This window comes from Globicephala melas, chromosome X (assembly GCF_963455315.2).
Source record: "Globicephala melas chromosome X, mGloMel1.2, whole genome shotgun sequence".
In the NCBI taxonomy this organism is placed as follows: domain Eukaryota; kingdom Metazoa; phylum Chordata; class Mammalia; order Artiodactyla; family Delphinidae; genus Globicephala; species Globicephala melas.
The window spans coordinates 76,279,235-76,295,620 of NC_083335.1; positions in this window are offsets into that span (position 1 = coordinate 76,279,235).

Consider the following 16,386-nt stretch of genomic DNA (forward strand, 5'->3'; position numbering starts at 1 on the left):
CTTTGACTCACTCAACTAAAAGTAAGCTGGAGCTCTCTCTGATTGATCTTGTCCTTTCTTTTTCTAGGCCTCAGTTTCCTAATCTGAAAAATAGACCTACTTAGCCCCACCTCAAAGGCCCATTGTAAGTAGTCAGTGAGATCTTTCCAAGATAGTGCTAAATACAGGGCTTGATATTTTGGGGAGTGGGACAATAGTAGAACATGAGTCTCATGACATTCTGGATATCCACACTGATTTTAAGAGTTTTCTAGGGAAGGAGCTGAAGCCCTTCTCTTCTTTGGATCCCAGACATAATAACTTTCACAACCAGGAAAGTCTCCATGGTGTCCAGCCTAACAGTTTCCTTGTGATCTTGAAGATCCTTGTTTTGTAGTGTCACTAGCAGGCGTTTGAAGACTATTGAGTTGGTTGGTCAGAAAGACTGTGGGTCTGAGCTACTCTACCTTAGAGTCCAGAGCCAAGAATTTGCTGCAGCCCTGTTCTATAAGAGGAGGGGGAAGGGAACAGATCCATGTAAGTACCTGGTATGTATCAGCTACTGTGCTGAGAGCTGTATGTACAGTCCCTCATTTCATTCTCTCAATCTCTGTGAAGGGGATAAGTAGATTTATCTGTTTTTACAAGGAAGAAAACTGACTCTGGAAAACTGGCTTGGCCAAGGCCACAAAGTAAGTTACAAAGCTAGAGCCTGGGCTCAGGTTGGACCAAGGGACTTGCGAATATCTATGAAAAAATAAGAAGAACAAAAGTAAAATGGCATCTTAAATGTATACATTTATGTCAAAATATCACTTTATAAGTTAACTCTTGTTTGAAGAGAAATGGAAGGTGTGCATGGGGATGTGGAGGGAAAAATTTAGGAATGGCCTCTGAGGTTTTAAAACTAATTTCTCTTCTTCTGCCATCCACTTCCTCTTAGAATCTTTACCTCATTCTGTGTTCACATGTCTGGTAAGGGTCTAGAAATAGCTTTGTATCTGTTTCAGTTAAATGTGTTAATAGGTTTACAATACAATTTTTCAAAGTAATTTGGCAAATGTCTAACAAGCCTCACCAAAACCCTATTTCACAGATGAGGAACAAGGCCAAGAGAGGCAATGGACTTATCCAAGGTAAACCCAGACTGTCTGATGCAGAAACAGAGCCCTGTACTCAGGGACTTGTGCTCTTCCCATAGCCCCACATTACCCGTATCAAGCTGCTGCTACCCCAATGGAATACAAACTCCTCTGTTACTTGGGCCAGAAATTACACCCAATAAAGGGAGCCTGTAGAGGGCCAAGTGTGTTCCATGCTCCCAATCCAAGGACATTAAAGGTAGATGACAATTAATCTAGGTGAAGGGGCCCTGGAAGCATCTGGAGCTTGGAGTAAGTTTTGTGCTATTTGTAACAGTTAAAGTATCCAATTAAGAAAATGGTCCATTCCTTGTAGCTTTCATGGATTTGTCTTGGCTTCTTGACATCTTTAATAACAGGTGTCTCACCTGCACCTTGCTGAGTTGTAAGAAATCAGGCTAGCAGTGAGAGGAAGGTAAATGTTACAGGTAAAGAGAGGGGAATAGAAAGAAACCATACCTTCTGCTCTTGCTCCTGAAACAGTACTTCAAACAGTATCTTCAAGCCAAGCTGGTAGTCATATAGTAAGAGGTGTTCAGTGACTCTCGATTGATCAGAAGGCTGTAACAGATGAGAGAATATTTTGGAGTTGTGCTAGCACTGAGTTATAATGTGTTATTTTATTAGAAAAAGTTCATTGATTTGAAGTGGTGGGAATAAAATAGCTTAGTCCTATCAGGATCAATATTCTCCGTATTACTAAGAAACAGGTAAGGAGGCAGGATATATTGGGATGAATACCATTAAAATGTAAGGAGTTAGCAAAGGGGAAGTGAGCCAGTTTCTTCTTGATACTTTCAGGGAACAGATCAAAATTTAAAGAGTGGAGGCCAGAATGTTTGAATTCATACATCTTTCCCTCTGTTTCAATAATGAACTGAATTAAGACAGGAGGCAGAGATGCAACAATAGCTTTCAATCTGAATTGCCTTTCAAAACGTGATGAAAAAAAAAATACAGAGGGAGGAACACTCCCAAGCTCATTTTATAAGGCCACCATCACCCTGACACCAAAACCAGACAAAGATGTCACAGAAAAAAAAAATTACAGGCCAATATCAATGATAAACATAGACACAAAAATCTCCAACAAAATACTAGCAAACAGAATCCAACAACACATTAAAAGAATAATACACCATGATCAAGTGGGATTTATCTCACAGATGCAAGGATTCTTCAATCAATGTGATACACCATATTAAGAAACTGAAGGATAAAAACCATATGAAAATCTCGATAGATGCAGAAAAATCTTTCAAAAAAAATTCACACACGTTTATGAAAAAACTCTCCAGAGAGTGGGCATAGAGGAAACCTACCTCAACATAATAAAGGCTATATATGACAAACCCATAGAAAATGTCATTCTCAATGGTGAAAAACTGAAACCATTTCCTCTAAGATCAGGAACAAGACAAGGATGGCAACTCTTGCCACTATTATTCAACATAGTTTTGGAAGTCCTAGCCATGGCAATAAGAGAAGAAAAAGAAATAAAAGGAATCTAAATTGGAATAGAAGATGTAAAACTGTCACTGTTTGCAGATGATATGATACTATATATAGAAAATCCTAAAGATGCCTCCAGGAAACTACTAGAGCTAATCAATGAACTTAGTAAATTTGCAGGACACAAAATTAATACACAGAAATCTCTTGCATTCCTATACAATAACAATGAAAGATATAAAAAAAATTAAAGAAACAATCCCATTTACCATCACAGCAAAAAGAATAAAATACCTAGGAATAAACCTACCTAAGGAGACAAAAGACCTGTATGCAGAAAATTATAAGACACTGATGAAAGAAATTAAAGATGATACCAACAGGTAGAGAGATATACCATGTTCTTGGATTGGAAGAATCAATGTTGTGAAAATGACTATACTACCCAAAGCAATCTACAGATTCAATGCAATCCCTATCAAATTACCAATGGCATTTTTCACAGAATTAGAACAAGAAAATTTACAATTTGTATGGAAACATAAAAGACCCTGAATAGCCAAAGCAACCTTGAGAAAGAAAAACAGAGCAGGAAGAATCAGGCTCCCTGACTTCAGACTATACTACAAAGCTACAGTAATCAAGACAGTATGGTACTAGCAAAAAACAGAAGTATAGCTCAGTGGAACAGGATAGAAAGCCCAGAGATAAACCCACGCATCTATGGTCACCTAACCTATGACGAAGGAGTCAAGAATATACAATGGAGAAAGAACCGTCTCTTCAATAAGTGGTGCTGGGAAAACTTGACAGCTACATGTAAATGAATGAAATCAGAATACACCCTAACAGCATACACAAAAATAAACTCAAAATGGATTAAAGAACTAAATGTAAGGCTGGATACTATACAACTCTTACAGGAAAACATAGGCAGACCACTCTATGACATAAATCATGGCAAGGTCCTTTTTGACCCACTTCCTAGAGTAATGAAAATAAAAATAAACAAATGGGACCTGATTAAACTTAAAAGCTTTTGCACAGCAAAGGAAACCATAAACAAAAGGAAAAGACAACAGTCAGAATGGGAGAAAATATTTGCAAACAAAGCAACTGACAAGGGATTAATCTCCAAAATATACAGTTTATTCGGCTCAATATCAAAAAAACAAACAACACAATCCAAAAATGGGCAGAAGACCTAAATAAACATTTTTCCAAGGAAGACATACTGATAGCCAACAAATACATGAAAAGATGCTCAACATCACTAATTATTGGAGAAATGCAAATCAAAACTACAATGAGGTGTCACCTCACACCGGTCAGAATGGCCATCAACAAACAATCTATAAACAATAAATGCTGGAGAGGGTGTGGAGAAAAAGGAACATGCTTGCACTGTTGGTGGGAATGTAAATTGATACAGCCACTATGGAGAAGAGTATGGAAGTTCTTCAAAAAACTAAAAATATTTTTTCTTAAATTCCATGTATATGTGTTAACATACGGTATTTGTCTTTCTCTTTCTGACTTACTTCACTCTGTATGACAGACTCTATGTCTATCCACCTCATTACAAATAGCTCAAAAAAATGTCATGAAGAACCTAGGGGTAAGACAGGAATAAAGACACAGACCTACTAGAGAATGGACTTGAGGATATGGGGAGGGGGAAGGGTAAGCTGTGACAAAGCAAAAGAGAGACATGGACATATATACACTACCAAATGTAAGGTAGATAGCTAGTGGGAAGCAGCCGCATAGCACAGAGAGATCAGCTCAGTGCTTTGTGACCATCTGGAGGGGTGGGATAGGGAGGGTGGGAGGGAGGAGATGCAAGAGGGAAGAGATATGGGAACAAATGTTTATGTATAACTGACTCACTTTGTTATAAAGCAGAAACTAACATCATTTGTAAAGCAATTATACTCCAATAAAGATGTAAAAACTAAAAATATAACTACCATATGACCCAGCAATCCCACTCCTTGGCACATACCCAGAGGAAACCATAATTCAAAAAGACACATGCACCCCAATATTCATTGCAGTACTATTTACAATAGCCAGGACATGGAAGCAACCTAAATGTCCATCAACAGAGAAATGGATAAAGAAGATGTGGTACATATATACAATGGAATCTTACTCAGCCATAAAAAAGGAATGAACTAGTCCCATTTGCAGAGACATGGAGGGACCTAGAGACTGTCACACAAAGTGAAGTAAGTCAGAAAGAGAAAAATAAATATCGTATAATATCACTTATATGTAGAATCTAGAAAAATGGTACAGATGAACTCATTTGCAAAGCAGAAATAGAAACACAGTTGTAGAGAACAAATTTATGGTTACCAAGCGGTAAGGGGAGAGGTGGGATGAATTTGGAGATCGGGATTGACATATATACATTATTATATATAAAATAGGTAAGCAATGAGAACCTAATGTACAGCACAGGAACTCTACTCAATGTTCTGTCGTGACCTAAATAGGAAGGAAATCTAAAAAAGAGGGAATATATATATACATATAACTGATTCACTTTGCAGAACAGCAGAAAGTAAGACAACGTTGTAAAACAACTATACTCCAATAAAAATTAATTTTAAAAGTGCTGCAAAATACTGAATTTCTCAAGTCATGTTTCTTAATCAGCATTTCTAAGAGAAAAATGAGACAAAGTTTTTGAGTCATTCAGCCAAGAAATATTTATTGTGTACATTTTGTGTCAGGCACTATGCTAGGCAGCAGAGATCCCATAGTAGATATGACAGACATGGGCCCCTCCTTAACCAAGCTTGTAGTTAAAAAGACCAGTTATTAAAAAGATCGCACACACATAAATATACAACTATATGCAGCAATTAAGGATTGCAAGAAGTCTGGGTTCTGTGAGCACACAAAATAGGAGAACCAACTTAGTCCTAGAAAGTAGAGAACGGTCAGGGAAAGCTTCCTGAAGGAAGAGTCGTGAGGGGAAACTAGACAGGAAAGGAGGGAAGGAGCAGGAGGCATCAGGATTCATTCATTCAATCAGCCATTAAATACTTCTTAGGCACCTGCTACATGCCAGACACTCTTCTAGGCACTAGGGATATAGTGCTTTGCATGTATTAATTCAGTTTAACCCTTGCAACGACCCTATGAAGTATTACTATTACTGTCCCCATGTTACAGAAGAGGAAGCTGAGACATAGAGAATTTAAGTAACTTTCCCAGGGTCACTCAGCTAATAAGTGGCAGAACTGGGATTTGAATTTAGACAGTCCGACTCCAGAAGCCATGTTCTTAACCACTATGTTCTAGTGCTCCCCTCATGAAGTTTAGTTTCTAGTGGGAGGTGCGAGACAATAATCATGGAAAAGAAAACAAACAAATAAATATGATAATTTTAGGTAGAGATAAGGCCAATAAAAAAACTAGAAGAAGATAATGGAGAAAAGGGCACCCTCCTACACTGTTGGTGGGAATGCAAACTGGTATAGCCACTATGGAGAACAGTATGGAGGTTCCTTAAAAAACTGAAAATAGAGCTACCATATGATCCTGCAATCGCACTCGTGGCCATATATCTAGAGGGAACCGTAATTTTAAAAGATACGTGCACCCCAATGTTCATTGCAGCACTATTTACAATAGCCAAGACATGGAAACAAACCACATGACCATCAACAGAGGAATGGATAAAGAAGATGTGGTACATATATACAGTGGAATATTACTCCAGCAGCAACATAAATGGACCTAGAGATTCTCATACTAAGTGAAGTAAGTCAGACACAGAAAGACAAATATATGGTATCACTTATATATGGACTCTAAAAGAAGGCTACAAATGAACTCATCTACAAAGCCGAAATAGAGTTGCAGATGTATAAAATAAACTTATGGTTACCAGGGGGCAAGGGAAGGGGGAGGGATAAATTGGAAGATTGGAATTGACACATACACACTGCTATATATAAAATAGATAACTAGTAAGGATCTACTGTATAGCACAGGGAACTCTATTCAATACTCTGTAATGGCCTATATTGGAAAAGAATTTTAAAAAGAGTGGATATATGTATTTGTATAACAGATTCATTTTGCTGTACACCTGAAACTAACACAACACTGTAAATGAATTACACCCCAAAATAATTTTTAAAAATAAATAAAATTTTAAAAAGGAAGATAATCGAATAGAGTGGTGGCAGAAGAAGAAATGTTTAAGTTAGGATGTCAGAAAAGGATTTTCTTCAGGGATGACATTGGATTAGAGACCTGAGAAGGAGTCAGCCATGCAATGATCTGGAGAAAGAGTATTCCAGACAGAGGAATTAGCCAGTGCAATGGTCCTAAAGCAGAAACATGCTTGGCCTGTGAAAGAAAGTAGGCAGGGTTCAGAAGCAGCAGATTAAAGCTCCACAATCAACCTGATGTACCCTGCATCTGTGGAATACATGAATAGACAACGAATCATCCCAAATTGAGGAGGTGGACTTTGACAGCAAGATTTATAATTTTTTTTCCCTTTTCCTCTTTTTCTGTGTGGATGAAAGGCTCTTGGTGCTGCAGGCAGGAGTCAGTGCTGTGCCTCTGAGGTGGGAGAGCCAACTTCAGCACACTGGTCAACAAGAGACCTCCCAGCTCAACATAATATCAAACAGCAAAAATCTCCCAGAGATCTCCATCTCAACGCCAGCACTCAACTTCACTCAACGACCAGCAAGGTACAGTGCTGGACACCCTATGCCAAACAACTAGCAAAACAGGAACACAACACCACCCATTAGCAGAGAGGCTGTCTAAAATCATAATAAGTCCACAGACACCCCAAAACACATCACCAGACATGGACCTGCCCACCAGAGAGACAAGATCCAGCCTCATCCACCAGAACACAGGCACTAGTCCCCTCCACCAGGAATCCTACACAACACACTGAACCAACCTTAGCCACTGGGGAAGACAGCAAAAACAAAGGGAACTACGAACCTGCAGCATGCAAAAAGGTGACCCCAAACACAGTAAGATAAGCAAAATGAGAAGGCAGAAAAACACAAAGCAGATGAAGGAGCAAGATAAAATCCCACCAGACCTAACAAATGAAGAGGAAATAGGCAGTCTACCTGAAAAAGAATTCAGAATAATGATAGTAAAGATAATCCAAAATCTTGGAAATAGAAGAACCAAAGAAGAAACAAACAACAATGAAAAACACAATAAATGAATTGAAAAATACTCTAGATGCGATCAATAGCAGAATAACTGAGACAGAAGAACGGATAAGTGAGCTGGAAGATAAAATAATGCAAATTACTGCAGAGCAGAATAAAGAAAAAAGAGTGAAAAGAACCGGGGACAGTCTCAGAGGCCTATGGGACAACATTAATCACCCCAACATACGAATGATAGGGTTCCAGATGAAGAAGAGAAAAAGAAAGGGACTGAGAAAATATTTGAAGAGATTATAGTTGAAAACTTCCCTAATACAGGAAAGGAAATAGTTAATCAAGTCCAGGAAGCACAGAGAGTCCCATACAGGAAAAATCCAAGGAGAAATACACCAAAACACATATTAATCAAACTGTCAAAAATTAAATACAAAGAAAGCATATTAAAAGCAACAACGGAAAAACAACAAATAACACACAAGGGAATCCCCATAAGGTTAACAGCTGATCTTTCAGCAGAATATCTGCAAACCAGAATGGACTGGCAGGACATATTTAAAGTGATGAAGGAGAAAAACCTGCAACCAAGATTACTCTACCCAGCAAGGATCACATTCAGGTTTGATGGAGAAATTAAAACCTTTAAAGACAAGCAAAAGTTGAGACAGTTCAGCACCACCAAATCAGCCTTACAACAAATGCTAAAGGAAATTCTCTGGGCAAGAAACAAAAGAGAAGGGAAAGATCTACAATAACGAACCCAAAACAATTTAGAAAATGGGAATAGGAACATACATATCGATAATTACCTTAAATGTAAATGGACTAAATGCTCCCACCAAAAGACACAGATTGGCTGAATGGATACAAAAACAAGACCCATATATATGCTGTCTACAAGAGACCCACTTCAGACCTAGAGACACATACAGACTGAAAGTGAGAGGATGGAAGAAGATATTCCATGCAAATGGAAACCAAAAGAAAGCTGGAGAAGCAATTCTCATATCAGACAAAATAGACTATAAAAAAAGACTAATACAAGAGACAAAGAAGGACACTACATAATGATCAAGGAATCGATCCAAGAAGAAGATATAAAAATTGTAAATATTTATTCACCCAACATAGGAGCACCTCAATACATAAGGCAAATACTAACAACCATAAAAGGGGAAATCAACAGTAACACATTCATAGTAGGGGACATTAACACCCCACTTTCACCAATGGACAGATCATCCAAAATGAAAATAAAGAAAGAAACACACGCTTTCAATGATACATTAAACAAGATGGACTTAACTGATATTTATAGGACACTCCATTCAAAAACAACAGAATACACATTCTTCTCAAGTGCTTATGGAACTTTCTCCAGAATAGATCATATCTTGGGTCATAAATCAAGTCTTGGTAAATTTAAGAAAATTGAAATTGTATCAAGTATCTTTTCTGACCACAATGCAATGAGACTAGATATCGATAACAGGAAAAGATCTGTAAAAAATACAAACACATGGAGGCTAAACAATACACTACTTAATAATGAAGTGATCACTGAAGAAATCAAAGAGGAAATCAAAAAATACCTAGAAACAAATGACAATGGCGACACGACAACCCAAAACCTATGGGATGCAGCAAAAGCAGTTCTAAGAAGGAAGTTTATAGCAATACAAACCCACCTTAAGAAACAGGAAACATCTCGAATAAACAACCTAACCTTGCACCTAAAGCAATTAGAGAAAGAAGAACAAAAAAACCCCAAAGTTAGCTGAAGGAAAGAAATCATAAAGATCAGATCAGAAATAAATGAAAAAGAAATGAAGGAAATGACAGCAAAGATCAATAAAAGTAAAAGCTGGTTGTTTGAGAAGATAAACAAAACTGATAAACCATTAGCCAGACTCATCAAGAAAAAAAGGGAGAACACTCAAATCAATAGAATTAGAAATGAAAAGGAGAAATAAAAACTGACACTGCAGAAATACAAAAGATCATGAGAGATTACTACAAGCAACTCTATGCCAATAAAATGGACAACCTGGAAGAACTGGACAAATTCTTAGAAATGCACAACTGCCAAGACTGAATCAGGAAGAAATAGAAAATATAAGCAGACCAATCAAGCACTGAAATAGAAACTGTGATTAAACATCTTCCAACAAACAAAAGCCCAGGACCAGATGGCTTCACAGGCGAATTCTGTCAAACATTTAGAGAAGACGTAACAGCTATCCTTCTCAAACTCTTCCAAAATATAGCAGAGGGAGGAACACTCCCAAATTCATTCTACAAGGCCACCATCGCCTTGATACCAAAACCAGACAAGGATGTCACAAAGTAAGAAAACTACAGGCCAATATCACTGATGAACATAGATGCAACAATCCTCAACAAAATACTAGCAAACAGAATCCAACAGCACATTAAAAGGATCATATACCATGATCAAGTGGGATTCATTCCAGGAATGCAAGGATTCTTCAATATATGCAAATCAATCAATGTGATAAACCATATTAACTAATTGAAGGAGAAAAACCATATGATCATTTCAATAGATGCAGAGAAAGCTTTAGACAAAATTCAACACCCATTTTTGATAAAAACCCTGGAGAAAGTAGGCATAGAGGGAACGTTCCTCAATATAATAAAGACCATATATGACAAACCCACAGTCAACATCATCCTCAATGGTGAAAAACTGAAAGCATTTCCACTAAGATGAGGAACAAGAAAAGGTTGCCCACTCTCTCCACTCTTAATCAACATAATTTTGGAAGTTTCAGCCACAGCAATCAGAGAAGAAAAGGAAATAAAAGGAATCCAAATCGGAAAAGAAGAAGTAAAGCTGTCACTGTTTGCAGATGACATGATATTATACACAGAGAATCCTAAAGGTGCTAGCAGAAAACTACTAGAGCTAATCAGTGAATTTGGTAAAGTAGCAGGATACAAAATTAATGCACAGAAATCTCTGGCATTCCTATACACTAATGATGAAAAATCTGAAAGTGAAAGCAAGAAAACACTCCCATTTACCATTGCAACAAAAAGAATAAAATACCTAGGAATAAACCTACCTAAGGAGACAAAAGACCTGTATGCAGAAAATTATAAGACACTGATGAAAGAAATTAAAGATGATACAAATAGACGGAGAGATATACCATGTACTTGGATTGGAAGAATCAACATTGTGAAAATGACTCTACTGCCTAAAGCAATCTACAGATTCAATGCAATCCCTATCAAACTACCACTGGCATTTTTCACAGAACTAGAATAAAATATTTCACAATTTATATGGAAACACAAAAGACCCTGAATAGCCAAAACAATCTTGAGAACCCAAAACGGAGCTGGAGGAATCAGGATCCCTGACTTCAGACTATACTACAAAGCTACAGTAATCAAGACAGTATGGTACTGGCACAAAAACAGAAAGATAGATCAATGGAACAGGATAGAAAGCCCAGAGATAGACCTACGCACATATGGTCACCTTATCTTTGATAAAGGAGGCAGGAATGTACAGTGGAGAAAGGACAGCCTCTTCAATAAATGGTGCTGGGAAAACTGGACAGGTACATGTAAGAGTATGAGATTATATCACTTCCTAACACCATAGACAAAAATAAGCACAAAATGGATTAAAGACCTAAATGTAAGGACAGAAACTATCAAACTCGTAGAGGAAAACATAGGCAGAACACTCTATGACATAAATCACAGCAAGATCCTTTCTGACCCACCTCCTAGAGAAATGGAAATGAAAACAAAAATAAACAAATGGGACCTAATGAAACTTCAAAGCTTTTGCACAGCAAAGGAAACCATAAACAAGTCCAAAAGACAACCCTCAGAGTGGGAGAAAATATTTGCAAATGAAGCAACTGACAAGGATTACTTTCCAAAATTTATAAGCAGCTCATGCAGCTCAATAACAGAAAAACAGACAACCCAATCCAAAAATGGGCAGAAGACCTAAATAGACATTTCTCCAAAGAAGATATACAGACTGCCAACAAACACATGAAAGAATGCTCAACATCATTAATAATTAGAGAAATGCAAATCAAAACTACAATGAGATATCATCTCACACCCATCAGAATGACCATCATCAAAACATCTAGAAACAATAAATGCTGGAGAGGGTGTGGAGAAAAGAGAACACTGTTGCACTGCTGGGGGGAATGTGAATTGGTACAGCCACTATGGAGAACAGTATGGATGTTCCCTAGAAAACTACAAATAGAACTACCATATGACCCAGCAATCCCACTACTGGGCCTATACCCTGAGTAAACCATAATTCAAAAAGAGTCATGTAGCAAAATGTTCATTGCAGCTCTATTTACAATAGCCCAGAGATGGAAACAACCTAAGTGCCCATCATCGGATGAATGGATAAAGAAGATGTGACACATATATACAATGGAATATTACTCAGCCATAAAAAGAAACGAAATTGAGCTATTTGTAATGAGGTGGATAGACCTAGAGTCTGTCATACAGAGTGAGGTAAGTCAGAAAGAGAAAGACAAATACCGTATGCTAACACAAATATATGGAATTTAAGAAAAAAATGTCATGAAGAACCTAGGGGTAAGACAGGTATAAAGACACAAACCTACTAGTGAACAGACTTGAGGACATGGGGAGGGAGAAGGGTGAGCTGTGACAAAGCGAGAGAGAGGCATGGACATATATACACTGCCAAACGTAAGGTAGATGGCTAGTGGGAAGCAGCCGCATAGCACAGGGAGATCAGGACGGTGCTTTTTGACCACCTAGAGGGGTGGGATAGGGAGGGTGGGAGGAAGGGAGACACAAGTGGGAAAATATATGGGAACATATGTATATATATAACTGATTCACTTTGTTATAAAGCAGAAACTAACACACCATTGTAAAGCAATTATACCCCAATAAAGGTGTTAAAGTAATAATAATATAAAAAATAAAGATGATACAAAAAACAAAAAAAGTAGGCACGTCTCTGACTGATTGAGGGGAACAGTAGTAGACTGAGGAAGGCAGAGACAAACAGTATCTTGTAAATCATGGTGAGGAGTTTGGATTTTATTCTCTTTACAGTAGGCAGCCATTGAGTGTTTTAAGTAAGGGAGTAACATCATCTAGTTTTTAAAGATCACTGTGACTGCTCTGAAAATAGATTGTATTGGGACAGTAATGGCAGCAGGAAAACCAGCCAGGAGATTATTGCAGTTATCCAGGAAATAGATGATGGTGACTTGGATTGGATTATAACAGTGAATATAAAGAAAAATATATTGATGGGAAACATATTATTGGATGCATAACTGATATGATTAGCTCACGAATGTACGGAGAGAAAGATAGAGGCATCTAAAATGACTTCTGGATGTTTAGCTTGGGTAATAGGGTAGTGCCATTCACTGAGACAGGAAAGACTGGAAGATAACCATAGGATGTTAGAATTGGAGGGACCCCACATGTGGCACATGGAAAAACCGAAGAGCAGAAATTTTAATTGACCTGCCTCAGTCCAACCAGTGAGTTAGGGGCAGAGATGGGTAATCCCATTTTCACTCTTCCCGAAACTTGCACGTCCTTCATTCCTTCAATTACTCTGGCCTATTAATTCATATAATGGGGTGGGGGAGTGATTGAAGCCTTAACCAAGATTCCCCTAGTAAATGGGAATTGTGGATAATTAGCATATAATTTGCATCTGCCTACATGGATTGTGCTAGGTATTTTCAGGCAATGTTTCAGCTGAGATTTTTGCTATTTTTGATGGCTTTGTGTCACTGAACTTTCTCACTTCTCTATCCTTTCTCAACTACCCAAAGTCACTGACCTAGATCCTCCACTTGTAAAGTGCAAGGTATAAAGAAGAGCTGGTAGAGTAGGGGAGCCCCACTCCAAGTCTGTAAACCTTATTGTGAAAAACCCTATTAGAAAAGTAGCCTAGTATACCTCTACTGAATTTTCTTAATAAACATTACCAGCTTCATCCAGAATGCAAGGGAGGAGAAGAAACACTGGCTACAAGGTCCAGGACCTTGGATTCACATCCCAGCTCTGACACTGCCTTAGTCTTACCATCTTTACAACAATAGGATAGAACTCTCTAATGTCCCCTGGAACTTAAAATAAAATACCTAACAGAGGATACATGCTTAAAGCCTCATTTTCTAAGCCCAGCAAGATGTAAGCCTAAGGCTTACATCACTCACTGTGTCATCCAACCTCCCAACCCCCAGTAGATGTGAGTCATTTAGCCCATCTACCCTTGTCCTTTCTTATTTATCCTCTTCTAAATGATGTAGTCATTCTCTCATTTCCTTGAAATTTTTGTCCCCATAGCACTTGCATTCTGATCAGGAGAGGTGAGAAATCATGTGAACAATTACTTTTGCTGTATTTTTTTATTAAATAAATTTATGCAGGTTTTCTAAATCTATGCTGATCAGCTTCCATGAAGAGGTAGACTAAGAAAGCAGGAGAGTTATGTTGAGGGACTGGCTGCACCACTAAACAGCTAAGCCTTCTCTGTTTCCTCATTTATAAAATAACATAATACTAGATGATGAACTCTAGGGACTTCTGTAATGCTGACATTCTTGAGATTCTATTTTTTACCAGATATGCTTTTAAAAATTCATCAACTTACTGGAAACATTTGTCATCAATCCTTTCCTCATTCATTTCTCATTTACTCAGAATCACTCAAATGGGAGGAAGAGGAGGCAGGAGACCTGGATTCTCTGTCCAGCTTTGCCATTAACTCCCTGTGTGGCCTTGTGCAGGTCTGTTCCTTTCTCTGGGCTTTTGTTCCCACATTTCTAACACAAAGAGATTGGACTAGGTGGTCTGGTACTCTAGCTCAGTCATTTTGGGATTCTATGATGCTGTAAATAGTATCCTTTAGGACTGCTGGGCAGCAAAAGGAGCTGGTTAATTATCTTTGTAATTTTTCTGACTCCTTGGATAATTCCCTTCCACCAAAAAATAAGCTGGTAATGGTCAGAAGGATTTGCCAAGACATGTGTTCACCTGTGTGTGAGTATGTTTACTGTTCACCAAATGCTTTCATCTGTGTTTCATTTTTGTTGCAATCTGTCCTAGTTCTCATTGGCATCTATGGTAGCAGAGCAGCAGGCTAGCTTCTGGGCTCTGTCTGTATTGTTGCCAGAGGAGATGGTCACAGCCATGTTCCCAGAGTGATGTCATGCTGAAATGGGGTTTCTTCCCTTGACTATCTAGCCACAGCACTGCCCTTATCGCCTTCTTCTCTGAGTGCGCTTTTCCTTCTTTAGTTCCTTTTCTTTCTCCTGACTTCAAAATAGAAGTAATCACCAAGATACTGACATCAAATCTTTTTTCCTTCTGCTTTCTCCCTCAGGGAACTGACAGTACCCCTTCCATCATCCTTCAACTCTTACCTTTTTGAGGATGACCAAACTGTATGTCTTGCTTCCAATAACCTTCAGAACCTCATTTTAACTGCTTTCTTTATATTGCCAGGACTGGGTATGCATCTGGGCTTCCAGGAGGGCTAAATCTTGCCAGGGTCCCCTCATACCTTTCCCAGTCTGGAACACCCTGAAACCACCTATAGGTCCCTACTCCCCCTCATAGAGATGTTTAAGTATTAGATGAAAAGAGATAACGCGTGAAAAAGCACTTAGCACAATGGCTGAAATATAGTAGGAATTCATGTTAATACCTTTCACCTTACTCTCCACTCCCCCTAATTCTCAGTCATTTTGTGCCCCCAAATTTGGAAAGAATTCAATGAACAGAAACAGCATCAGAGCATGAAAAATTATAAGTTGTTTTGATTTATGCTCAAGAAGACAATGATAGAGATTTTATTTAGATATCTCAGAGTGGACATTGCAACTTATGATATGAAGGTTGGAGTTTGTCTCCCCTCAGTCCAGGGCAAAAACAGCTTTAATTATAGAAAAGGTTTAGAGGGATGATAAGTTGTAAAGCCACAGTGACGTATGGAAAATATGGAGAGATTCAACCATATAAAGATCAAACCTGTACAATGAAAAGTGACATTCATAAAATAAAAATGAAAACAGACTGGGAAAATAAAAATAACTCCTAGTTCTTGGTGTTACCTCACCTAGGGGTTGGTTGCATTATAAACAGTGGGCCAAATCTTAAGTCAAATAAATGAATCACAATAAATGAAACATCAGGAATCAGCAAGTAAATAGTTAGAGAGGTGAGTGGGAAGGCAAATGTCCATTCCCTGAGCCTTCAAAATCCCCTTGCATAGACTCCATATAATTGCCTAGCTTGGCTGCCCCAGATATTCCTTCGTTTCTTACAACTGGTGGAAGTATGCAGAATAGCGAGGCACCCAGACTCCGCAGTCAAGCTGCCTGGGTTCATGTCTGGGATCTGATATTTTTAGCAGTTTGACAGATGGACAAATCATGTCCTTTCTCTGAGTTTTAGTCTTTTCATCTGGAAAATGGAGATGATGATAATTATAATTACCTCTTAGGGTTGCAATGAGAATTAGATTGAGTTAATATTTGGAGCTAGCTTAAAATTAGATCCAGTTCCTGGCATAATAAGCACTATTAGAAATGCTTGCTATTATTATTAAGATGGATATTCTT